Genomic DNA, 24,857 nt, shown 5'->3' with positions numbered 1-24,857 from the left:
AGTCGGGGCCTCCACATGAGGTACCTCATCCCTAATCTCTCTTAGTCCCCACAAAAACTAGTAGAGCTGAGCCACTTTGTTTCACTCCATGTCGACAATTAGTCACCGAAAGTGGGCAGCATAGGAGAAGGCTGATCCCTGCCCCTGCTGGAGTTTGCACAGGACCGTCTCCATCAAGCAGGCACGGTGGGGATCGTCAACATGGAAGAAAATGCCTGGAGGAAGGCATCTCAATCAGATAGTGTCAAACTCACTCATTCAAGAGGGGGCAAGACCCACTCCAATAGCCCATCAGGAGGCTAATTATGAGTCCTATTTTTACTTGGTCAGTGAGGTAGGACTCTGGGCAGAGCAAATCAGCAGGCAGCATTGGTTAATAACCCCCTGAACTTTTGGTAGTCCCCATTAAAACTTTCGGGGGGACAGAGTTCTCAGTCCAGGTACATGCAGTGCACGCTCATAGTGCAACATTTTCATCCTGCAGCTGAGCTGCCTGCTATCATAGCATCTGGCGAGGTGCAGCGTGCTGTGCCAGTTGGGCATGCAGTGCCACATTTTCATCATGGAGCTGGGTGGATTGCTTGCACAGAGCTTGGTTCTCTGTTGTGATCTGCAATACTTGGGCTCAAAGCACGGGAAGCTCCTCCTGGGAGTGCTCAAGCTGTTCAGGCATCTCCAGTACCCTCTGGGGCATGCCGGACAGGGAATCCAGGGTCTCACAGGGTAGGCCTTCACCACAGGTTAGGGTGGTCCAGGCAAACTGTCCTGACAAGGGCAGTCACGACTTAGGGTCAGAGCAGGGTCAAACCTGAGACTGACAGTAGCGGAGGAGTTTGTAGTAAAATTCCAGGCCAGGGTTGATACCAAAGATCAGAGTCCAACTCAAGTTTCAGGATCCAGGTCAGGAGCCGAGGTCCAAATCAAGCCAAGGTCAAAGCCAGAAGTTCAAGAGCAGGAATGATCGCGACAACTACGGGAGATCCACACTGTTAACTGGACATTTCCTGAAACACCTGATAGGTTTATATAGGGCAGAAAGCCAATCAGGAGCCATGAGACTGCTGCCTGTCACACCCCCTGAGGTGGAATTTCTCATGATGTGTGTCCATAGCAAGTTATGTGTAGTGCAGTGTAAGCTAGTTACAGTTATTGCTGGGTGGCAGCATGGAGGTGTTTGATGCCTCGCAGTTCTGCAGGCTTGAGTTCGTAGACCCACTGGGCCCTACAGTCACAAAGATATCCACCACTGGAACTACCTCCCTCCCCTTGTGCTTTTCATATGAGAGGTACCACAGTCCTCCACTGATTTTTCTTGCCATTCTAGCTACAGTCATGAGGAATGTTAGATCTCATATAGGGAGATGTGGGAAGAACAGTCACCCCAAGCTGACAAAGTTGTACAATACAGTCTGAACTCAAAGCATTAGGCTCCTTCTCCAGTGAGAAACTTCTACATAGTTAGAGCACCCAGGAAGCAGCCCCTATAACAAAGGGGCCTGCCATCAGGTGTTTCAGACTGAGGACTTGCTTCTCTAATTACTTCCCAGTGCAGAATTGAAGCTGCTAACGCTCTGGCAAGGGCCTCATGGGGCGATACGATGAGTGGGACCTGTGAATTACAAGAGCCACCAGCAAGGCAAATGGAAACTCCAACAAATTTACTACATGAATCTTTTAAAGCCATGGAAGGCTCGAGACAGCCTGTTTATAGCCCCCTACCTGCTGGGGCCCAAATGCCACCGGAACCTCGAAGCCTGGTTTAGCCTTATCTAAAGATATTGATTACTTTAACTAATTACCCACACACACGATTTACACCTGCTTTAATCTGTGAGAGTTCACCACCCCCTAGATTGACTACAGTAGCAAGGTTAGCAATAGATGGGGGACCCCACTGTCAGGGGCGGCTCTAGGCACCAGCGGGCCAAGCGCCCGCTTGGGGCGGCATCCTGGGGAGGGCGTCATTTGGCTCCGGTGGAGCCCGGGACGAGCGGACCTGCCGCAGTCATGCCTGCGGCGGGTCCCGTCTTCCCGCGGCTCCGGTTGAGCTCCCGCAGGCATGACTGCGGCAGGTCCGCTCGTCGCGGGCTCCGGTGGACCTGCCGCAGGCATGCCGGCGGGAGCTCCAAATGCCGCCCTCCCCAGGATGCCGGAGCCGCGGGAAGAGGGGACCCGCCGCGGGACTGGGGAAGGGCGGCGCAGCGCTCCGCGCTGCTTGGGGCAGCCTACTTTGTAGAGCCCCCCCTGCCCACTGTGTATGTCCAAGACTACACAGTGGTCTTTCTGTAATCATTATTTTTTTAACCAACCAAAGAGTACACACCCTGCAATCTGGTCAAGGAGAGAGAGAACAATACAGGAACATAAAGCACTTGCATTACTCACACCATCCCTTGCAGAAAACCTGAAGTGTTAATCGTCATCCTCACCAATCACCACCACCGGTCATCATCCTGGTGTCTCCCCAAGGCACGCAGGCAGTTATAGAGCTTTTATAATGTGTTATGCTAATGCCCACTGGGACTTATACATATTATGAAGGTTTTAACCCATTTTCCTTATTTGAACTTCCATACCCCACTATTTTTGGGGTGCCCATTCCATGTGCTAACTTGTAAATATTAATGAATGTCAGAGAAACTGATATCACCTTATCATCATAGTAACAGGTGGTTACCTTACAGAAAGCTCTAACATTTCACCCTGGCTATCAAGGGTCATCTTGTGGTGTCTACTGATCTCTCATAGACATTATTATCCAAACTCAGCAGTTATTTTCAAATCATCAGCATATCGCAAAAATAGATACAAGTTCAGTGGGTTTATTATTAATGTATTTATGCTAATTTATCCTAAGGCCTAATTTGGCTAAGCCAAATATTTTACAGGACTAAGCCTATAAAATTATTGTATTTCAGCTTTAAACATTTAACTATCTTTTACCTATTTGGTATTAGTCTCTTATATCCAGCTCTTACATTCATTTATTGTATTAGTTACAAGCTACGCTGGGATGGTCAAAATCAGGAGCAACCTCACTCCAGAACAGAAAGCCCAGGCCCAGCAGTTGATCACTGCCTTCTCTACAGTGTTTTCTACGCAACCTGGATAAACCCATCTAATTTCCAATCAGACGTAGACAGAACCCAGACACTGCGTTAGAGAAAATTCACAATTATTTCACCAGAGGATGAGAGAAATCATGAAGCAAGAGCTTCAGGCAATGCTAGAGCTGGGATTAATCAAGAAGTCATTTAGTGACTGGAGGAACCCAATAGTGCTGGTCCCTAAGCCTGATGGAATCATCTGTTTTTGCATTAACTTCAGGAAGGTCAGACCATATTCAAATTTGATCCATACCCTATGCCATGCATTGATGAATTACTCAACTGGCTAGGTGATGCTGAATACAGTACCACCCTAGATCTGACCACAGGGTTTTGGCAGATCCCCCTCACACCTAAGTCCTGAAAGAAAATAGCTTTTGCCACTCCTTTTACTCTTTTTCAGTTCCAGATTATGCCATTTGGATTACATGGGGTCCCAGCCATGTTCCAGTGACTGATGGATCAGGTCCTCCAGCCCCATAATAGCTATGCCGCCACATACCAGAAGATGTAATATATAGTTGAATTTGGAAAGACCGCCTAAAACATGTAGCTGCTGTACTCAAATCCCTTAAAATGGCTGGAATGACAGCAAACCCCACCAAATGCCATCTGGGCAAAAACAAGATGACTTACCTCAGGTACATCCTGATGAAAGCCAAGGTGTGACCCTTGATGGATAAGGTGCAGGTCCTCCAGACATGTCCCACACCAATCTCAAAGAAATAGATATGCAATGTTTTAAGATTAGCCAAATACGACCAACATTTTACTCCCAACTTGGACCACTGTGGCCCCTCTGACTGTTCTCCTTAGAAATAATAGCCCAAAGAAGATTGAGTCAACCAAGGCTTGTGAAGATGTCTTTCAAACTCTTAAGGTTAATCTCTGCCAAGAACCTGTCTTATATAGCCCTGACTTCACCAAGGACTTCCTGCTACAGACTGATGTCTCCAGTTCATGATTAGGGGCCATTTTATCCCAGTTGGTGGAAGGCAAAGAACACCCCATTCTCTACCTTAAAGGAGAAGACCTACTCCACAGTTGAAAAAGAGGCATTGGCAGTGAAGTGGGAAATGGACTCGCTCAGATATCACCTTCTTGGGAATCATTTCACTTTAGTCACTCACCAGGCCCTGCTACGTTGGCTCCATGCCATGAAGGACACAACCCCCAAATTATGAGGTTATACCTGTCCCTCCAGCCCTTCTCCTTCCGTGTCCAACACTAGGCCAAAAGAGCCCACCTGAATGGAGACTTTTTTCTCAGGATGAGGGAGAACTGGCAGGGGAGAGATGTACCCCAAATGAGGTTGGTGGGAGGATGTGTGATGGGTCAGAGAGGCCCCATACTGGCAGAGAAAGAGTTAAAGAGAGCCTTTCCATCCAGCTAGCTCTGACCCAGTGTTCCTGCGGCCAATGCCAAACCTGAAGGAGGAATAAAAGGAGAGAACATAGCTGAGTTTTGGGCTGACTGGCCAGGAAGGAGGACAGAGTTCTGCCTCTCTGCCTGAAGGGAGCTTCACCTGCAGAAGAAAGGAGAAAGGCCTGCTAGCTGGAGCAGCCTCTGGGGAGGAACTGATAGACCCCCAAGGAGCGAGGCATACTTGAATCAGAGACTGTTTAGAACCAAGCCCGAAGGAAAGGGCAGAGACACTCCTCACCCTCCAGAAGATGGGGGATGGCCCAGTGTTGAGTTACCTTTGTTTTTTATTGTAGAATATTTTGAGGCTGAGTTGCTCATCCTCACTTAGAAGGGGGATAAGACTGAAGGATCAATTAGCTTGTGAGCTCAAGCCCACCTCAGTGGACACCAAAGATAGACTTCTTCCCACCCTCAACCCTTCCAGGAAGACCCATGGCCACACTGGGGCACCCAGAAAGTCCACCAGAGGGTGTGGCTTCATCCACACCACTTCACTCCCCTTTCTGCTGAACCATGTATCAGTCCCAGCGCCATCCCAGAAATAATCCCTTGGCACTCTATTTGGCTGCTTACTTAGCCTACACTTCAGGCTACTGCTGCCTATGAGAGTTCATCTCTGCTGCAGCTTCTAGGGAAAGACTTTATAAATCTAGTACTTAAAATACATGATAGGAGTAAAAATGGGCCCAGTTCATTCCTGATACAATTCCATGACCTTAGTACAGTTACAAAGAATTTAGCACAACAATTTGAATTTTTGACTCTAAAGAATGTCAGGTGGTTTAAATCCAGAATGTAACCCTCATTAAATCAGTATAATCTGGTGCGGAAGTGGCTGCCCCCATCTAAACACAATTGTTTCTGGTTTAAAATTCATCCTTCTAACACAGTGACATTTTTAGAAGGCAGACCAGTAGTCACGATTTATGTAGAACCTAGACAAAAACAGTGGCCCCAATTCACAGGTAAAGGTGAGCTTGGTTTGACTCCAGACCCAAGTAGGGAGAGAGAAAAGTGATTTTATACCACCTTTGCATTCACTCAGAGGCTGGCAGGGAGCTGGTTTGTAGAAAAGCGTGTCTTTGTAGGAAGGATCCTAGAGGAATTTCTCCTTCATAGATACCCCTTCCCAAAAATATATATTAGTGACCCAATGATTCATGGTGCTGAGCACTACTTGTATGGTGCTGAATACTTCCAGTTTCCATGGAAATCAATGGGAGCTGAGGGATCTCTGTAGCTGGCAGGATGAGGCCCCAGGACATATTTTGATTCCTGACTCGACAATGATTTTCTAAATATACAAATGTCACAGATTTTTTAAAAAGTAGAGTCCAGTTAGTAATGATATTCTCCAGAATATGCTTTAGCCTGAAAAATTACTGAGGTGATAAGATAAGCATCCCTTCAAACCCGAGACAGAGGGAGACTCCAGTCTGACCCACCCTAGTATCAGTTTATGAGGCAGGGCCACTACAAGAACAGCTACAGGAACTTCACCCTTTAACATTAAATGCCAGAAATGAGCCAATATATCAAAGCAGGTGAAACATCAGGATGAAATGGCCCAAATGGCGTAATTAACCCCCAAAGAAACAATTCCATGTGTTGAGTATTCCGTAAGTGCTGCCTTTTCCCCCCAAAGATCTCTCATTATGTTATCTCATGCATTATTAGTGACATTGGACCTTTATCTATGGCTCCTCTCCCTGTCACAGTCCCTGCACATCAGACACTGATATTGTCCTTTCCTTCTAGCTTTCATAAAGGATGACATTTTTGACATCCACCCTCTGAGCAAGAGGGGGGGGAAAGCAGTAGTAGCAGCTATTCCAGGATGAAACACATAGGCCCAGCTAGTTAGCAATCCAAAGCACTAGCGGACAGGTGACATCTCCTGTCGATTTCTGCATCAGACGGAAGGGAAGTGAGCCTGAGTGGCAGTGAGAGACTCTCTGGCAGCATGTGTCACCTGGTGAGGAGGCGATTAAGAGTTCGCAGGCACCTTCAAAGTTTTCCAGAGCTTGCTTCATTCTTTTTAGGTCTGATTGTACTTTTTGGTATTTGAATTACAGGGCTCCCTGAGGCTTCCCTGCAGGAACTAGGTACTCAGGCTTTGAAACTACTCTCTCCTGTGGAACTAAGCCCTAGAGCAGTTAGACAAACTGCACAGCGCAGGATGGAGACTTGAGAAGGAGAGGTCTCATCTTCGGGCATATCTGACAGACGACGGGATCCAAAAGAACACGTCAACCTCCACATCTATATCTGGTAGGTCTCACTGTGGACATAAGTGGCTTCTGCCTTTCCCACATTTTTCTGGTGAAAAATCAGAAAATACCCAGTAATGCACTAAAGAATACTGTGGTTTCCTGGGGGGAGGGGAGAGTTATGGGGAAAAGCAGATGCCTAGGAACAAATAGTGGAAACTCTAGCGCTTGAATTCTGTAACATTATTGGGCAGCACCAGATGGCACTAGATGGTTCATCAGGTAGAGAGATTCAAACGAGTGTCTCTATGATGATATTTTCTTAGGTACAGTTGCTGCCTACTGGTTATTCACAAATAAAGTAACCATTAAATAACACCAAAACTTTATAAGGTCCTGCCTCAGTTTTGACAGAATCCTGCCTGGGGCAATCTCCTACTGGAGTAAGATGTATCATAACTGGGAAAGGAGCACAGGGTTAGTCTGCTTCTCAGTAATAGGAAACTGTACATTAGTGCTAAATAGAGCACAATGTGTTTCTTTTAAAGCTTTGCTCAGTCTCCATCCCTTAACCTCCATTAAGGTGCAAATGCATGAAAAGGTGGCTGCAAAAATTTTCCAAGCTAGACAAAGTAAAGCAGGTGCAAGTAACAGAGTAAATTCAATCCTTGTGGCTCAGAAAGAAACCCACACTGATACATCCACTCAATCTGCTGTGCATCCCGCTGTTCTGAGAAAACTGCTCTGAGGGATGACATAGCTGGGAGTGAGGGTGGATCAAAGCTGAAGTCAGGTGTACTGCATTTCTGGATCCAGAAGATCTGGGTCAAGAAAGGCAATAGCCTTCCAGAGGACAGGGAGAGAATGATGTCTTCCAAAACTAGTCCTCTACTGCAGTATCTTTTACTGACATTCCCCTAAAACCAGTACGCTGGAGCAGTGAAATTTACTGACACTCACTCCCATAAGTAGCCCAGCAGGGTAGTAGTAGGTTGATCTCTCTCTAACTAGTTCAGTGGCACAGCTATGTATATGTACACACACAGAAATTTTGCCCTAGCAGTCAGGGAAAGACAATTAGGTCAGATTCTTATTTCATTTATACTAACATAAACCTGGAGTAACTACACTGAATTCAGCAGAATTACTGTAGATTTATAGTGGTGCAACAGTTCCCACTGATTCAATAGAATTTCTGCAGATTTATGTTAGTGTCACAAATTGTGTTAATTTCCTCTAGAAAAAGAAAATTAAAGATTATTAGAATCCAGATTATTCCTCTCCTCCCCAGACATGCAGAAGAGCTACAGAGCAAGTATGATTTTAACTGTGAAGGTTAAACAAAAAAAATGCTCCCTTCATTATCATTCTAAATGAAACATAACCTCCTTCCCCTCACTGGACTGACCCATATTGAGTTAACCAATTATATCTTACATTTCCATACCACCTTTTATTCCAAAGGAGCCAGAGGGGGCTTTAATCCAGAATTTTAGGTGGAGGAGCACTGTACCTCACCTTGGCTGCACCTGTGCTTAAGGGCACTTTTTGGTTTTGAAAGCAGCCCTTCGTGCTCTCTGTAGCTGCTGCTGCTTTGGAGCCCTCTACTGGAATGTATGCATGTGCACAACTCAGTTAGGGGCACGGGAACAGCTGCTGAAACAAACGTCCTTCAATCAAGTGGAAAAGGCATTTTACTCACTGCGAGAGGTGCCCAACGCTGGAATAAAGGTCCATTCATTTCATTCCAATATTATTTCCCCGTGTTTCTGAGTTGGGCAGTGCCCCAGCTCTCCCAACAGCAGAATTGCCACCGGAAGGATCACAAAGCAATTTACAAACAGCACCCTATACACAAGAATCATTTCACCACCAGCTCACCTTTATGGTGAAATATGGTAGCTCTCTATCAGTGCACAGCACTAATAGCCAGCCATTTAGTAGAGGAATGGAAGGACACCATATCCAGTTGAAACTGTGACAGAATTTTAAGTAGAATGGATATAATTTTGCAGAATGAGATTTATCCAGGCTAACATTGCTGTTCTGGGGAGACCATATAACTCACAATTGTTGGGGCAAAACTCCAAGCAATGGATAAATGGTCAACCCAGGCAAATGAAATCAGAAATACTGTAATGAGAAAACTGCTCTGAGAAATGACCCAGCAGCGGGTGAGAGTGACTCGAAGTTTTCACCATTCTCAGTTTATGCTGTACATATCTACCATGTAGAGAAGAATGTTCCCTTTACAGCAGCTGGCTCTCTGCTGCAATAGCAGTGAGAATATCAGCCAACAGAATTAAGTATGCAACTTCTACTAAGAGTAATGGAATTGGAGTTACTCGTCAATTCCTGCACTTTAGTGGGAGAGAACATAGACTCCCAAGGGCCTGGGATGGGGTGTACAAACCTGAGCCAGGTACGAAGAAGTCTTGCTGTGAGAAAGAAGACTACCTGCTGAACCCAGCTGGGGCTGAAGATTTAATTGTCTTTTCTTTTGCTATTTTATATTGGACTTGGAGACTTTGGAGGAAATGAATGGTAGGAAGTGACCAAGGCAGGCTGCTCTGGGGCCAGCGGCGACTCCAGGCACCAGCACTCCAAGCGTGTGCCTGGGGCAGCAAGCCGCGGGGGGCGCCCTGCCAGTCCTTGCGAGGGCAACAGTCAGGCTGCTTTCAGTGGCTTGCCTGCAGGAGTTCTGCTGGTCCCGTGGATTCAGCGGCAATTCAGCAGCGGGTACGCTGAAGCCGCGGGACCAGTGGACCTCCCACAGGCAAGCCGCCGAAGCTACGGGACTGGCGATCTCCGGCAGGCAAGCCGCCGAATCTGCAGGACCCGACCGGGGACCTCCCACAGGCATGCCACCAAAGGCAGCCTGCCTGCCGTGCTTGGGGCGGCAAAAAAGCTAGAGCCGGCCCTGTCTGGGGCACTCCAAAACACCTGACATTGTGGTCTGTCATAGGGCCCTGGGTCTGAGTCCAGTGGCGTGGGAGGGCCTGGGGTCCCATACCAACTGCCCTTGTTGCCGGTGGGGTATAAGCCTCATTTCCACCCCACCTTGCTCTCTGGTAAGGAGAGGGTAAGGATGGTGAAAACCCTGTGGTGACAATAAGCCACATCAAGGACTATGAACTGGATTTAAGGTTCTTCCTGCTGAGAGGCAAGGGACTGGAAACAGGTGTGCTAACCAGTAGGTCACCTGGCCCTCTGAGGACTTTACTACAGGGCCAAAATAATACCTTGTGTAATCTAACTGACTTCAAGGGATTTACAACTAGATGTAAGTTTAGCCAGTAGTGTGAGTAATAGAAGCCTACTGTTCTGATACTTGTGATGTCAGAAACTTCCTACAATCAATCACACATTGAGGGGAACAGGTGAGGGGAGGCACATGGGGTCCCATCCCCCTCCCCCTGATTTCTGCCTTCCATTTCCAACCAGGCATCCACCAGCACTGTGGGGCTTGCAGAGCAGAGCCATCACAGTCCAGCGGGGGTCAGCAGAAGCAGCTGAGTCCCAGGGCTCCCATGGAGGGACCATCCAGCTAGGCAGCACACTAGGATCAGGCAGGCCCATTTGAGCAGGCAGTGGCAGCAGGCGGGGCAGGGCTGTTGCTGGTGTTCAGTAGCGGGGAACTGCGTGGGGGAGGGTGGGAACCAGCAAATCCCATCCCCAGCTTCCCCAAACCAACCATGAATGCCGGACTCTGCAGGGGCTTCAGCAGCAGTGCAGCATGGCCAGAGGTGTCTGAGCAGGGGAGGGCTCCCCCAGCAGAAGGAGAAGCCCAGCAAGTGGCTGCTGCCTCAAGCACAAAGCCTAAGGGATGGAGCAGCCCTATGCTCCTGAGGCCAGGACCCAGGGGAGCAGGATGGAGGAGGTGGTGGGGGAGGAAGAGGGGCTCCAGGAGGCTTTGGCACATGCAAGGCTCTGCTCCGCCTTTGCAGCATCCCATGCGGGAGGGTTTGGGGTTTTCCTGGGGCACTGGCCTGGCCAGAGGCAGCAAGGGAAGAAGGAGCTTGCCAGACAGGGTGCAGGTGTGCTGAGTACTCCCACCAGGGGCTGGTTCTCTGCACAGTGCTGGGAGCAGGATGCACCCTGCTAGAAGTTTATGGAGGAGTAGCAGGGGTGGGGGGCAAAGCAGGAAGGGGACAGTGAGAAGGAGAGCTGGAGGAGGATGCAATGAGGAGGGGAGCAGGCAAAGGACTGATGGGTGGGTAGCAAAGGCAACACGAGGGGTGGTCAGGTGCCCCCTCCCACTAGGGCGACCAGATGAGAGGGAGAAAATATCAGAACACATGTGCGGGGGGGTCTGCCGGCGGAGCAAAAAAAAAAGCCGAATGCTGCCGGTGGAGGGGAAAAAAAAAAAAGGCGAGTGCTGCCGGCGGAGGAAGATATCGAGACAAACACCTAAATATTGGGATGGTCCTGATTTTATCGGGACATCTGGTCACCCTACCTCCCACTATCAACAGTTACCCATTGTCTCTGCTGGCACGTTTTGTCTGATTTAAGTTTCATATGAAACAAAGTAATTAGATATGTTGCATGGAACTGCAGAGAGCAGAAGAGAATGCCAAAGGGTGTCACTTCATTCTGGGGGCAGAAATATAGTGTTTATTTTCTCTTCGCATGCATGAGCTCTCATTTAGTTTCAGTTCTCAGCTGCCATCAGAGCTCAGTGGAAGATGCATATCATTTTAGGAGGATCCTGGTAGACAGCACCAGCAGAGAGCCATTTCACACACAGCAGTTTCACATTTCAGAGCAGCAAATAACTTTAAATTATTTCTGAAGCAATTCAGTTTGACTCAATGGAAATAAGTTAACAACTGCAAAGATGAGCTAGTTGGCATCAGTGGGAGGGAGCATTGTTTAGTGGGTAGAGCACAAGCATGACACCAGTCCTATCACTAACTTGCTGGGGATAATCATATCTCCCTGTGATGGGTGATATAGACCCTTAAAGGACCTCATGACCTTGATACACCACTGTCCCAGTTTCCTTTATAAAGGGAGTTGGTACCAGCTAGCCTTGATTGGGTGATGCCAGGAGAAGCTAGACTCAGTGAAGTCCTTGCATAGCTCAGGGACGTTGAGGGAGATCACCTGAATCCCTGTGGGAGCTCGACTCACTATAATAAAGGCAGCTGGCCTGCATTAGTAGCTGGTGGGCTTACAGGGATGGGGGCTATCTCCAAGGGAAGAAGGCTGCCAGCCAGCTCTGGAAATGTACTGGGGCAGGTTGGCCTGGGAATCTGGCTCTACCCTGTAGCAGGGTACAAATTGCAAAAAAATAAGCAAGGGGACTGTAGTGGGGTAGTCACCCCGCTCCTGCCCTGAGGGGGTTAAAGCAGCCCTGGAGAGGGCTGTGGCAGAGAAATACTAGGCTGATTGGGGGAAGCAGCCACAGGTGGGGCCACGCCCTAATCAGGCCACAGCTGGCCCTATAAGAGGGCTGAGGGCCAGCAACTAAGAGACACTCTCTTTAGCTCCCTAGAGAGAAAAGGGCCTGGCTGCCTGGGAAGCTGAGGAGGGTACCCAGGGTGGAGTAGTGCTGGGGAAGGGCAGAGGGAGCTGGGGAGCTCCAGCCTAGCAAAGCCCCAGGTTGCAGGCTGAGTTAAGGGCCCACAAAGGGTACTAGGGCTCCAGAGGGGCAGCCCAGAATAGGTATAGGCAGCTGGTCTGATCCCCCCTTGCTGATGATGAGTGGTTTACAGACTGCTGTCAGCCCCAGTGAGCGGAGACTGGCAGTAGCCACTGAGGCAAGGTGGGGATAGGGGGTTGGGGTCTCCCCTGGGAGGGGAGACCCAGAGTGAGGGGGTACTGTGGTGGGCAGAACCCCTGGGCAAAGGGTGCTGGGAAGGACATGGGGCCAGCATCAGGTGAGACAGCGGCCTGCAGAGGGTGCTCTGGGCTGGAAAGAGCTAATTTCCTGGGTGACCAGCAGGAGGCACTGTGCTGGTGAGTCATTGCCCTGCCACAGGGACTCACACCAGAACTGCCTCCCACCTTGCCTGTGATCCTCTGCTGCTGTATTGCACATCTCCCTCCATCCCAGTTCCTCTACTTCTGGGTTTAAAAAAAAAAAAAAAGAGTGTGTGAGCCCATGGGGAAGACTGAGGAGAGAGCCAAGAGGCAGAGCATAGGCTATGGTGTGGGTGTCTTGGAGGCCCCTTCCCATGCCTGGAGGCAAAGTCTGAGTTGAGGAGAAAGGGAGTGCTGGGCCAAGGAGCTCCAGCATGAGAAGCTGAGCTCTCTTCTGTCTCTCTTCCCGCCCCCCCCTACTTAGCAGAGGGCCCTAGCACTAGCAGCTCCTTACTCACTCCTGCAACTTTCCCCACTGAGTGGTGGCAGTACATGCTCTAGCTCCCCATGCCAGCCACAGTGGTAAAGAAGCTGCCCCAGTTAAGGCTCTGGTCTTAGGCAACCGTTCTGAGTTTTGGCACCACTGCCTGCGGTTGGCCAGTGGCACCAACAGGTGGGGAGGGAAGGGGGCAATATGACAGTCAACTCCTGAGAGGTCAGTGTGCACAGCCCCACTTCTAGCCCCACACAGAAGGTTGTTTTATTTGTTGCATACGTAACCCACACACCTCCTTGGTGTGGTGCTCTGCCCCATCTAGTGGCACCAAGACCACCTAGAGAGAGAAATTAATGAGTCTGCTCTACAGCCTTAGCTAACAGCCATATGGCTTTTAGCTCATGCAGTAGAGGCTCATGCACTAAGCTCCCAAGGTCTTGGGTTTGATCCAACCTGCCGACAACCAGGGTCTGTTGGCATTACACATAGATTTGGGTTGGTTTGGACAATGCAGCCCTGAGAGATGGAGATGGGTGTTGGAGTCTGAGTACAAGGCGTTTGTTTTGATATCTAAAGCTAGTGAGTCCCCTGGGAGAAGGCTGTTTTTCTTTTGTTTAATGTCACTCACTCATCTGGTGACAGGTGTACATGAGATACTGGAAAGTTTAACTGTTCATTGGGCTGGTAGTCTGAAACCAACTAACTCATGCTAGAATAGATGTCTGCATTCAAAATACCTGGATGCCTTTCAGCCACAAGTTTGAACCCGGCAGGGCCAACTCAGACCATTATTCTCAGGTAACTAAACTGAGTTCAGTGCATCTGTCTGTGAGCCTCTTGGGGAAGACCTTTAAAATGTGTGGATTTCCTGGATAGAATAGATCCTATAGCCCTTCTTATATAAAAGCTGGGGTTTCACAAGTTTCCTTAAGGAATGGTCTCTCTAGCTCTGCTCCAGATATTTCATTGGTAGCTATCCTGGCTGGGGTTGCGGTTCAGGGGTAGACGAAGAAATGTAATGCATAAGATACAATGACCTATCTATATACATACACAGTAGGTCAAAATCCAGAGTTTTTTACTAAGTAGGTAGCAGCACAGTCTTACCTGCTCTGGCTTCAGCTAGCCACTGCCTCATTTTCCCCTCCCTCAAGTTGGCTCTCCGGCCCTTCCCAAAGAGTCATCATTGCTATGGCCAATTGTCATTCCAGGCAGTTTTCTTCAAGTGTAAAACATCAAACGAGAGCAGTTCCTCTGCCCAGAGCTGGCTCCAGGCACCAGCTTATCAAGCAGGTGCTTGGAGCGGCCACTCCAGAGCGGGGCGGCACTTTCAGGTATTCAGCTGCAATTCGGCAGAGGGTCCCTCACTCCCGCTCGGAGCGAAGGACCTCCCGCTAAATTGCTGCAGATGGTGATTGTGGCTTTTTTTTTTTTTTGGCTGCTTGGGGCGGCAAAACCCCTGGAGCTGGCCCTGCCTCTGCCTACTCTGGGCTAGAGCTGCCAAAGTCTTTCCCACTTGTCTCTCTCAGTGCTGAAAGGACAGCATGATACCCTTCAATCCCCCTGATTCAGGTCCTACTGCAGGACCCCCTCTCACTCCTGCAGCTCCTCTCCCCTGAGCTCTCTTTGCCCTTTTTATTTTATTTTATTTTTTTATATAAACACCTGACCCTTTTCCAGCTGATGTAGGACTAGGGCAGGCTGGCCCCAGGCCTCCTAGCTCAGACAGGGGCAGGCCCTGTATTACACTCCCATTTACTGTGATAGGCGTTTCCCTAAACTGGGACCTCAGGATTTGGCCCTCCTTTGTGATGTGCTTTGGGATGAAAGGTGTCAAATATAAGATTACTATTTAATAATTTGGTGCATGGTCAAGAACTGTACATTAGTGAAGATTAAAGTTACCTTGAAGATTCAGCATAGCTTGCATGCTCGTCCAACCCAATATGCATGTTACTGAGAAGAGACTTGTGCCGAGTGAGATTGGGCTAGTCCCCTGATTAGACTGGCCAGAACCAACTGTGACTCCTGAGCCGGGTCACCAGTTGCTGGGGTCTCCATCCTCCAGACCATTGGCCGGGGTCCCAAGTTCCCTCTCCAGTCCTCTGTAAGAACAAACTCCCTCTCCCGTCACCTCATTAAACCAGTAACACCCAGGGACACTGAGTCCCCCTCCCTCTGCATGTAACCCACTGGAAAAAAACAGAAAAACCAAGAAAACCCCCCCACTTCATCACAGACATTATAAGCAGAATTTTTAAAAAAGTATCTGGATTAAATGTGACCATTATGACCCTTCCAGGCTAGATAATAAAATCTATGCAGTTTCCTGGAGGCTGATTTCTATAATGTAGTCCTCCTCCAATTGTACAGTCAGCATTACTTCAAGCCTATGACATTTGTAACAGGAGACAAATACAGTACCATTAATTTAATTTTATTTACATTTGAGTCATTTAGGTGGAATAAATTGAACAGAAGTTGATTGAAACTCTCCTGCAGGACTGACTTTAGGCACATTCAGATGCAGAGTACTTTATAAATAATGGCGGCATTTAGTACACAAAAGACACCCACTTGGACTGAAGGATTTGCAGGAGTTATTACCAATGCTTATTTTCCTTCATCTGCTAAGAATAGAGCTATGCTGAACTCTTCTGCTATGGAAACCAATTTTAGCTGCAGGCTTGTTTAGTAGACACCCCACTGCAGAATGCATTGACCCTCTATATACGCCTCTACATAGTTCTGTCTGCTGACTATATATGGCAGGTGTATGAAGCAGTAAAATACAAGCTGCTGGGGCCTACACTTGAAATGTAAACACTATGCCAACAGGAGGGATTCTCCTGTAGTTAATCTACCTCCCCGAGGGGAAATAGAAGAATTCTTCTGTCTACACTGAGGAATAGCTCAGCTTAACTACACCACTCAGACTCTGCTGTGTCACCAGCACAACACAACTGGCGCAGTCGAGCTTTCCTTCAGCTCCTCCCAAAGTGACAGTGAGAGTCGGGCGATGATATCAATATGGATTTGCCGCTGGCAGACACTAGAGTGCTTGCTGGGATCACATCGTCATGAAGTCTGGGATGACGAGCAGTGGCTGCAGAACTTTCAGGATTTTTGCACAAATGGGTTTCCCCTAACTGTGGAGACACAGCTGGGCTGGGAAAGTGCATTGATGATGCATCTTTCGAACAGTGGTGGCCTCAGGAGAAGATGGGCAGGACTTTTTCCCAGACAGGAAGATCACAGTAGGGGATGTCCATAATATGAAGGAAGAAGTGAAACATTCAGTGAGGCATGGACCACCGAGTTCAAGTCCTGGGAGGCTGAATATGCACAGCCAGAGAGCAGGGCTAATAGAGGCCCAGCACAGGGCTTCAGGATTAGGGAGGCCTTGAGGGAAGAATTTGAGGCTGAAAGCCAACAGTAATGTTTGTTATTCTATAATAATAATATGATTTGCAGTGCCTCTTTTCTTACTGGGCTAAGTTTCTCACTATCTATCTGCTATAAGACTGTTTTTCAAAGCCAAAGAATTTTTTTTATGAAAAAAAAAAACTCCTTGACAGACAGACAGACACACAACATTTCATTAACACAAGAGGGCATGCCTGGACTGCTGTGTTTAATGAATCCTTCACTTCAGGGTGCATACTGCATGGGGGTTGGGGGTTGAATGCAGAGGGTGGTGGTAGGTATCAGGGCTGGTTGGGGAGGGGGAAACAGCAGGTGTTTAGGGCAGCTGATGGGTAGAGCCCTGGATGCTGGGGAAGGTGGTTGGAGCTGACATTTGAGTGCTGAAACAGTTTTGCATCCTCTTTTTGCTTCTTTGGATTTTTTTTTTTTTTTTGAAGCCTGCCTCTGTGATTTTGAACATCTGGCAGTCCAGTCAGGTCACTGTACACACACAAAACACACAACATTTAACAGCAGCACATTATATCCACTATCTCCAGATGAATTGTTACACTGAGGGAGTTCTCACTTGCAAGTTCTCACTTGCATTCTTTATCTTCCTCCAGAAACATTTCCACCCAGAAAATAAACTCTGCTTTCTGCCTGCCTGCTGCTGCTGTGCGCGTTGGGTACTTCCTCCCTGGCTTGAGAGAGCTCCTGGCTGCATGCCTCCGGTTACCTGTAACCTGTAACTGATTAACTGATTGCACTCACACCTGGCTGCAGCAAACAGGAAGGAGTCACTGAGGCAAGAGCAGTAGAGTGCAAACTGATGCAGAGTGTGGCTGAACAGGAATTCTGGGGATAGCCTATATCCCTGGAGGACAGGTAAAGCGCTGGTGAGTGTCTGGAAAGCCTCCACCAGCGCTGCAACTTGTAAGTGTAGCCAAGCCCTCAGAGGATTTTTCACCTCCCTAAGCAATGTAGTTAAGCTGACTTAATTTTCTAGTGTAGACCAGGCCTAACATAGGCATAGTGGTAGCATAATGACATCAACACTCTGGTAAGCTGCCATAACTATAAAGGAAAGGGTAACAGCCCTCCTGTGTACAATACTATAAAATCCCTCCTGGCGAGAGACACCAAAATCCTTTTACCTGTAAAGGGTTAAGAAGCTTAGGTAACCTGGCTGACACCTGACCCAAAAGACCAATAAGGGGACAAAATACTTTCAAATTTTGGTGGGGGGAACGCTTTTGTTTGTGTGCTTTTTGTTTTGGGGGTTGTTTGCTCTTGGGACTAAGAGGGATCGGACATCAATCCATGCTCTCCAAATCTTCCTGTCTCTCATATTTCAAACTTGTAAGTAACAGCCAGGCAAGGCATGTTAGGTTTATCTTTGTTTTCTCAACTTGTAAATGTTCCTTTTGCTAAAGGGTTTACCTCTGTTTGCTGTAACTTTGAACCTAAGGCAAGAGGGGGTTCCTCTGGGCCCTTTAAATCATAAGAACATAAGACAGGCCGTACCGGGTCAGACCAAAGGTCCATCTAGCCCAGTACCTGTCTACCGACAGTGGCCAATGCCAGGTGCCCCTGAGGGAGTGAATCTAACAGGCAATGATCAAGTGATCTCTCTCCTGCCATCCATCTCCATCCTCTGACGAACAGAGGCTAGGGACACCATTCTTACCCATCCTGGCTAATAGCCATTTATGGACTTAGCCACCATGAATTTATCCAGTCCCCTTTTAAACATTGTTATAGTCCTAGCCTTCACAACCTCCTCAGGTAAGGAGTTCCACAAGTTGACTGTGCGCTGCGTGAAGAAGAACTTCCTTTTATTTGTTTTAAACCTGCTGCCTATTAATTTCATTTGGTGACCCCTAGTTCTTGTATTATGGGAATAAGTAAATAACTTTTCCTTATCCACTTTCTCAACATCACTCATGATTTTATATACCTCTATCATGTCCCCCCTTAGTCTCCTCTTTTCCAAACTGAAGAGTCCTAGCCTCTTTAATCTTTCCTCATATGGACCCTCTCTAAACCCCTAATCATTTTAGTTGCTCTTTTCTGAACCTTTTCTAGTGCTAGAATATCTTTTTTGAGGTGAGGAGACCACATCTGTACACAGTATTCGAGATGTGGGCGTACCATGGATTTATATAAGGGCAATAATATATTCTCAGTCTTATTCTCTATCCCCTTTTTAATGATTCCTAACATCCTGTTTGCTTTTTGACCGCCTCTGCACACTGCGTGGACATCTTCAGAGAACTATCCACGATAACTCCAAGATCTTTTCCTGACTCGTTGTAGCTAACTTAGCCCCCATCATGTTGTATGTATAGTTGTGGTTATTTTTTCCAATTTTCATTACTTTACATTTATCCACATTAAATTTCATTTGCCATTTTGTTGCCCAATCACTTAGTTTTGTGAGATCTTTTGAAGTTCTTCACAATCTGCTTTGGTCTTAACTATCTTGAGTAGTTTAGTATCATCTGCAAACTTTGCCACCTCACTGTTTACCCCTTTCTCCAGATCATTTATGAATAAATTGAATAGGATTGGTCCTAGGACTGACCCTGGGGAACACCACTAGTTACCCCTCTCCATTCTGAGAATTTACCATTAATTCCTACCCTTTGTTCCCTGTCCTTTAACCAGTTCTCAATCCATGAAAGGACCTTCCTTTTATCCCATGACAGCTTAATTTACATAAGAGCCTTTGGTGAGGACCTTGTCAAAGGCTTTCTGGAAATCTAAGTACACTATGTCCACGGATCCCCTTGTCCACATGTTTGTTGACCCCTTCAAAGAACTCTAATAGATTAGTAAGACACGATTTCCCTTTACAGAAACCATGTTGACTATTGCTCAAGAGTTTATGTTTTTCTATGTGTCTGACAATTTTATTCTTTACTATTGTTTCAACTAATTTGCCCGGTACCGACGTTAGACTTACCGGTCTGTAATTGCCGGATCACCCCTAGAGCCCTTTTTAAATATTGGCGTTACATTAGCTAACTTCCAGTCATTGGGTACGAAGATGATTTAAAGGACAGGTTACAAACCTTAGTTAAAAGTTCCGCAACTTCACATTTGAGTTCTTTCAGAACTCTTGGGTGAATGCCATCTGGTCCCGGTGACTTGTTAATGTTGAGTTTATCAATTAATTCCAAAACCTCCTCTAGTGACACTTCAATCTGTGACAGTTCCTCAGATTTGTCACCTACAAAAGCCAGCTCAGGTTTGGGAATCTCCCTAACATCCTCAGCCGTGAAGACTGAAGCAAAGAATCCATTTAGTTTCTCCGCAATGACTTTATCGTCTTTAAGCGCTCCTGTTGAATTTTGATCATCAAGGGGCCCCACTGGTTGTTTAGCAGGCTTCCTGCTTCTGATGTACTTAAAAAACATTTTGTTATTACCTTTGGAGTTTTTGGCTAGCCGTTCTTCAAACTCCTCTTTGGCTTTTCTTATTACACTCTTGCACTTAAGTTGGCAGTGTTTGTGCTCCTTTCTATTTGCCTCTCTAGGATTTGACTTCCACTTTTTAAAGGAAGTCTTTATCTCTCACTGCTTCTTTTACATGGTTGTTAAGCCACGGTGGCTCTTTTTTAGTTCTTTTACTGTTTTTCTTAATTTGGGGTATACATTGAAGTTGGGCCTCTATTATGGTGTCTTTAAACAGGGCCCACGCAACTTGCAGGGATTTCACTTTAGTCACTGTACCTTTTAACTTTTGTCTAACTAACCCCCTCATTTTTGTATAGTTCCCCCTTTTGAAATTAAAGGCCACAGTGTTGGGCAGTTGAGATGTTCTTCCCACCACAGGGATGTTGAATGCTATTGTATTATGGTCACTATTTCCAATCTGATTACCCTGTAAAGTTATTTTCCATCCTGATTTTACAGAGATGATTTTTACCTTTCTTTCTTTAATTCAAAGCCTTCTTTTTAAGAACCTAATTAATTTTTCCTTGTTTTAAAATCCAAGGGGGTTAGATCTAGACTCACCAGGAATTGGTGGGGGGAAAGGATCCAAGTTGCAGAGGGATCCAAGTTGTTTTAAGATCCAAGAGTTTGGATCGGTGTTCATTTCGGTGGAGTGAAATTGGTGAAGAAGTCTCTCAAGGCTACCCAGGGAAGGGTTATAGTACTTGGGAGGGAGATATTCGGGGGGGGGAGGGGGGGAAAGAGGTAAACAGAGTTTCCCAAATTACTCATAAATAATTTGGGTGGTGGCAGCAAAACCAGATCTAAGATGGTAGTTAAGCTTAGAGGTTCTCATGCAGGTCCCCACATCTGTACCCTAGAGTTCAGAGTGGGGAAGGAACCTTAACATAAGCTATTCAAGAGACCCTAGAGTAAGAGGAAAAAGGGGTCGGTCCCGAATATGTGGGTGGTAGAGTACCCTCTTTAGGCTTCATAGGGAGCACATACATGTGAGTCCAAGTATCCCCCAACCCTAGAGGGTACTGCAGGGCACCTGTTCAGCAAGCTGGTGCTCAACCCTCCAGCTGAGGCCTCTTGACTGTCTCTTTCCTGCTTAGGGTCCACAGTGAAACCACAAAAACAGCCCACAGTCAGCAAACTGGGCTAAAACAAAAATCTGCAAGCAGCAGCTCCCTCCAGGATATATGCCTCTCTTACTTCAGAGGGGTCCTGGGAGTATCACTGCTCACTTCAGAGTCCACTGCAAGTCTGGGTCCTTTTCCCTGGCCCCTCTTCAACTCAGGGTTTCTGTACGCTTCTTATCACAGAATCATAGAATATCAGGGTTGGAAGGGACCTCAGGAGGTCATCTAGTCCAAGCCCCTGCTCAAAGCAGGACCATTCCCAAATAAATCATCCCAGCCAGGGCTTTGTCAAAGCTGACCTTAAAAACCTCTAAGGAAGGAGATTCCACCACCTCCCTAGGTAACCCATTCCAGTGCTTCACCACTCCTCCTAATGAAAAAGTTTTTCCTAATATCCAACCTAAACCTCCCCCTCTGCAACTTGAGACCATTAGTCCTTGTTCTGTCATCTGCTACCACTGAGAACAGTCTAGATCCATCCTCTTTGGAACCCCTCTTTCAGGTAGTTGAAAGCAGCTATCAAATCCTCCCTCATTCTTCTCTTCTGAAGACTAAACAATCCCAGTTCCCTCAGCCTCTCCTCATAGGTCATGTGCTCCAGCCCCCTAATCATTTTTGTTGCCCTCCGCTGGACTCTTTCCAATTTTTCCACATCCTCCTTGTAGTATGGGGCCCAAAACTGGCCACACTACTCCAGATGAGGCCTCACCAATGTTGAATAGAGAGGAACGATCACGTCCTTTGATCTGCTGGCAATGCCCCTACTTATACAGCCCAAAATTCCGTTAACCTTCTTGGCAACAAGGGTACGCTGTTGACTCCTATGCAGCTTCTCATCCACTGTAACCCATAGGTCCTTCTCTGCAGAACTGCTGCCTAGCCATTCAGTCCCTAGTCTGTAACAGTGAATGGTATTCTTTCATCCTAAGTGCAGGACTCTGCACTTGTCCTTCTTGAACCTCATCAGGTTTCTTTTGGCCCAATCCTCTAATTTGTCTAGGTCCCTCTGTATCCTATCCCTACCCTCCAGTGTATCTACCACTCCTCCCAGTTTAGCGTCATCTGCAAACTTGCTGAGTGCAATCCACGCCATCCTCCAGATCATTAATGAAGATATTGAACAAAACCGGCCCCAGGACTGACCCTTGGGGCACTCTGCTTGAAACAGTCTGCCAACTAGACATGGAGCCATTGATCACTACCCATTGAGCCCAACAATATAGCCAGCTTTCTATCCACCTTATAGTCCATTCATCCAGCCCATACTTCTTTAACTTGCTGGCAAGAATACTGTAGGAGACCGTATCAAAAACTTTGCTAAAGTCAAAGAATAACACATCCACTGCTTTCCCCTCATCCACAGACCCAGTTATCTCGTCATAGAAGGCAATTAGGTTAGTCAGGCATGACTTGCCCTTGATGAATCCATGCTGACTGTTCCTGGTCACTTTCCTGTCCTCTAAGTGCTTCAGAATTGATTCCTGAGGACCTGCTCCATGATTTTTCCAGGGACTGAGGTGAGGCTGACTGGTCTGTAGTTCCCTGGATCCTTCTCCTTCCCTTTTTTAAAGATGGGCACTACATTAGCATTTTTCCAGTCATCTGGGACCTCCCCCGATCGCCATGAGTTTTCAAAGATAATGGCCAATGGCTCTGCAATCACATCCGCCAACTTCTTTAGCACCCTTGGATGCAGCGCATCCGGCCCCATGGACTTGTGCTCATCCAGTCTTTCTAAATAGTCCCAAACCACTTCTTTCTCCACAGAGGGCTGGTTCCCCATACTGTGCTGCCGAGTGCAGCAGTCTGGGAACTGACCTTGTTTGTGAAGACAGAGTCAAAAAAAAGCATTGTACGTTAGCTTTTTCCACATCCTCTGTCACTAGGTTGCCTCCCTTGTTCAGTAAGGGGCCCACATTTTCCTTGACTTTCTTCTTGTTGCTAACATACCTGAAGAAACTCTTCTTCTTACGCTTAACATCTCTTGCTAGCTGCAACTCCAAGTGTGATTTGGCCTCCTGATTTCACTGCTGCATGCTTGAGCAATATTTTTATACTCCTCCCTGGTCATTTGTCCAATCTTCTACTTCTTGTAAGCTTCTTTTTTGCATTTAAGATCAGCAAGGATTTCACTGTTAAGCCAAGCTGGTTGCCTGCCATATTCTTTCTACACATTGGGATGTTTTTTTCCTGCAACTTCAATAAGGATTCTTTAAAATACAGCCAGATCTCCTGGACTCCTTTCCCCCTCATGTTATTCTCCCAGGGGATCCTGCCCATCACTTCCCTGAGGGAGTCAAAGTCTGCTTTTCTGAAGTCCAGGGTCCGTATTCTGCTGCTCTCCTTTCTTCCTTGTGTCAGGATCCTGAACTCGACCATCTCATGGTCACTGCCTCCTAGGTTCCCTTCCACTTTTGCTTCCCTGGTTCCCATCAACTTTTGCTTCCCCTACTAATTCTTCCCAGTTTGTGAGCAGCAGGTCTAGAAGAGCTCTGCCCCTAGTTGGTTACTCCAGCACTTGCACCAGGAAATTGTACCCTACACTTACCAAACACTTCCTGGATTGTCTGTGCACCGCTGTATTGCTCTCCCAGCAGATATCAGGGTGATTAAAGTCTCCCATGTGAACCAGGGCCTGCGATCTAGTAACTTCTGTTAGTTGCCAGAAGAAATCCTCGTCCACCTCATCCCCCTGGTCTGGTGGTCTATAGCAGACTCTTACCACGACATTACCCTTGTTGCTCACACTTCTAAACTTAATCCAGAGACTCTCAGGTTTTTCTGCCGTTTCATACCGGAGCTCTGAGCAGTCATACTCCTCTTTTACGTACAATGCAACTCCCCCACCATTTCTGCCCTGCCTGAACAGTTTATATCCAGTACTCCAGTCATGTGAGTTATCCCAAGTCTCTGTTATTCCAATCACATAGTTCCTTGACTGTGCCAGGACTTCCAGTTCTCCCTGCCTGTTTCCCAGGCTTCTTGCATTTGTGTATAGGCACTTAAGATAACTCGCTGATTGTCCCGCTTTCTCAGTCTGAGACAGGAGTCCTCCCCTCTTGCACTCTCCTGCTCATGCTTCCTCCCGGTATCCCATTTCCCCCCTTACCTCAGGGCTTTGGTCTCCTTCCCCCGGTGAATCCAGTTTAAAGCCCTCCTCACTAGGTTAGCCAGCCTGCTTGTGAAGATGCTCTTCTCTCTCTTCATTAGGTGGAGCCCGTCTCTGCCTAGCACTCCTCCTTCTTGGAGCACCATCCCATGGTCGAAGAATCCAAAGCCTTCTCTCTGACACCACCTGTGTAGCCATTAGTTGACTTCCACAATTCAACTGTCTCTACCCAGGCCTTTTCCCTGCACAGGGAGGATGGATGAGAACACCACTTTCACCTCAAGCTCCTTTATTCTTCTTCTTCCCAGAGCCACGTAGTCTGCAGTGATCCTCTCAAGGCCATTTTTGGCAGTGAGAGCAGGGGTTCTGCACATTCTTCTGTGAGGGAAGGGGCTCTGCAGGCTATCAGTCCTTTCTTCAGAGCTGGGGAGCTCACTTTGTCCCCTTCCCAGGGTTGCCCTATTTAAGTGGAGTTCCCTGCTTGTAACAGCTCTTCCAGTCCTGGCATGATTTGCGGGTGTGTTAGGGGCACGGCTACTGCAGCCCAAAAGCACTCCTTAACCCAGGCTATGCTAGTGCGGGGGTTTATGTACCCTGACACAGGGACATTATTTATATTACCATAGCACCTAGGACCTATAACTGGGGCCAGGACCTCTCTAGGCACTGTACAGACACAGAACAAAAAGATGGTCTTTACCCCAAGGAGCTT

The 24,857-nt window shown here is 47.4% G+C and overlaps 1 long non-coding RNA gene across 2 annotated transcripts in view; it reads right to left on the bottom strand.

Annotated features, from left to right (window-relative positions):
- Positions 1-448: 448 nt before the first annotated feature.
- LOC120401515 overlaps positions 449-24,857 on the bottom strand; it is a 36,032-nt gene continuing 11,623 nt past the window's right edge. The window contains exons 2-3 of one of the 2 annotated variants that reach the window (XR_005596502.1): positions 3,744-3,823; positions 449-1,609 (exon numbers count right to left, since the gene is read on the bottom strand). This is a non-coding gene — a long non-coding RNA (uncharacterized LOC120401515). The remainder of the gene's footprint in view (positions 1,610-3,743; positions 3,824-24,857) is intronic. The other variant, XR_005596501.1, reaches the window with a different exon arrangement.

This window comes from Mauremys reevesii, linkage group 3 (genome assembly GCF_016161935.1).
Source record: "Mauremys reevesii isolate NIE-2019 linkage group 3, ASM1616193v1, whole genome shotgun sequence".
NCBI lineage: Eukaryota > Metazoa > Chordata > Testudines > Geoemydidae > Mauremys > Mauremys reevesii.
The sequence above is the reverse complement of the archived record's forward strand: the minus strand, read 5'-3'. Positions and strand labels throughout refer to the sequence as shown.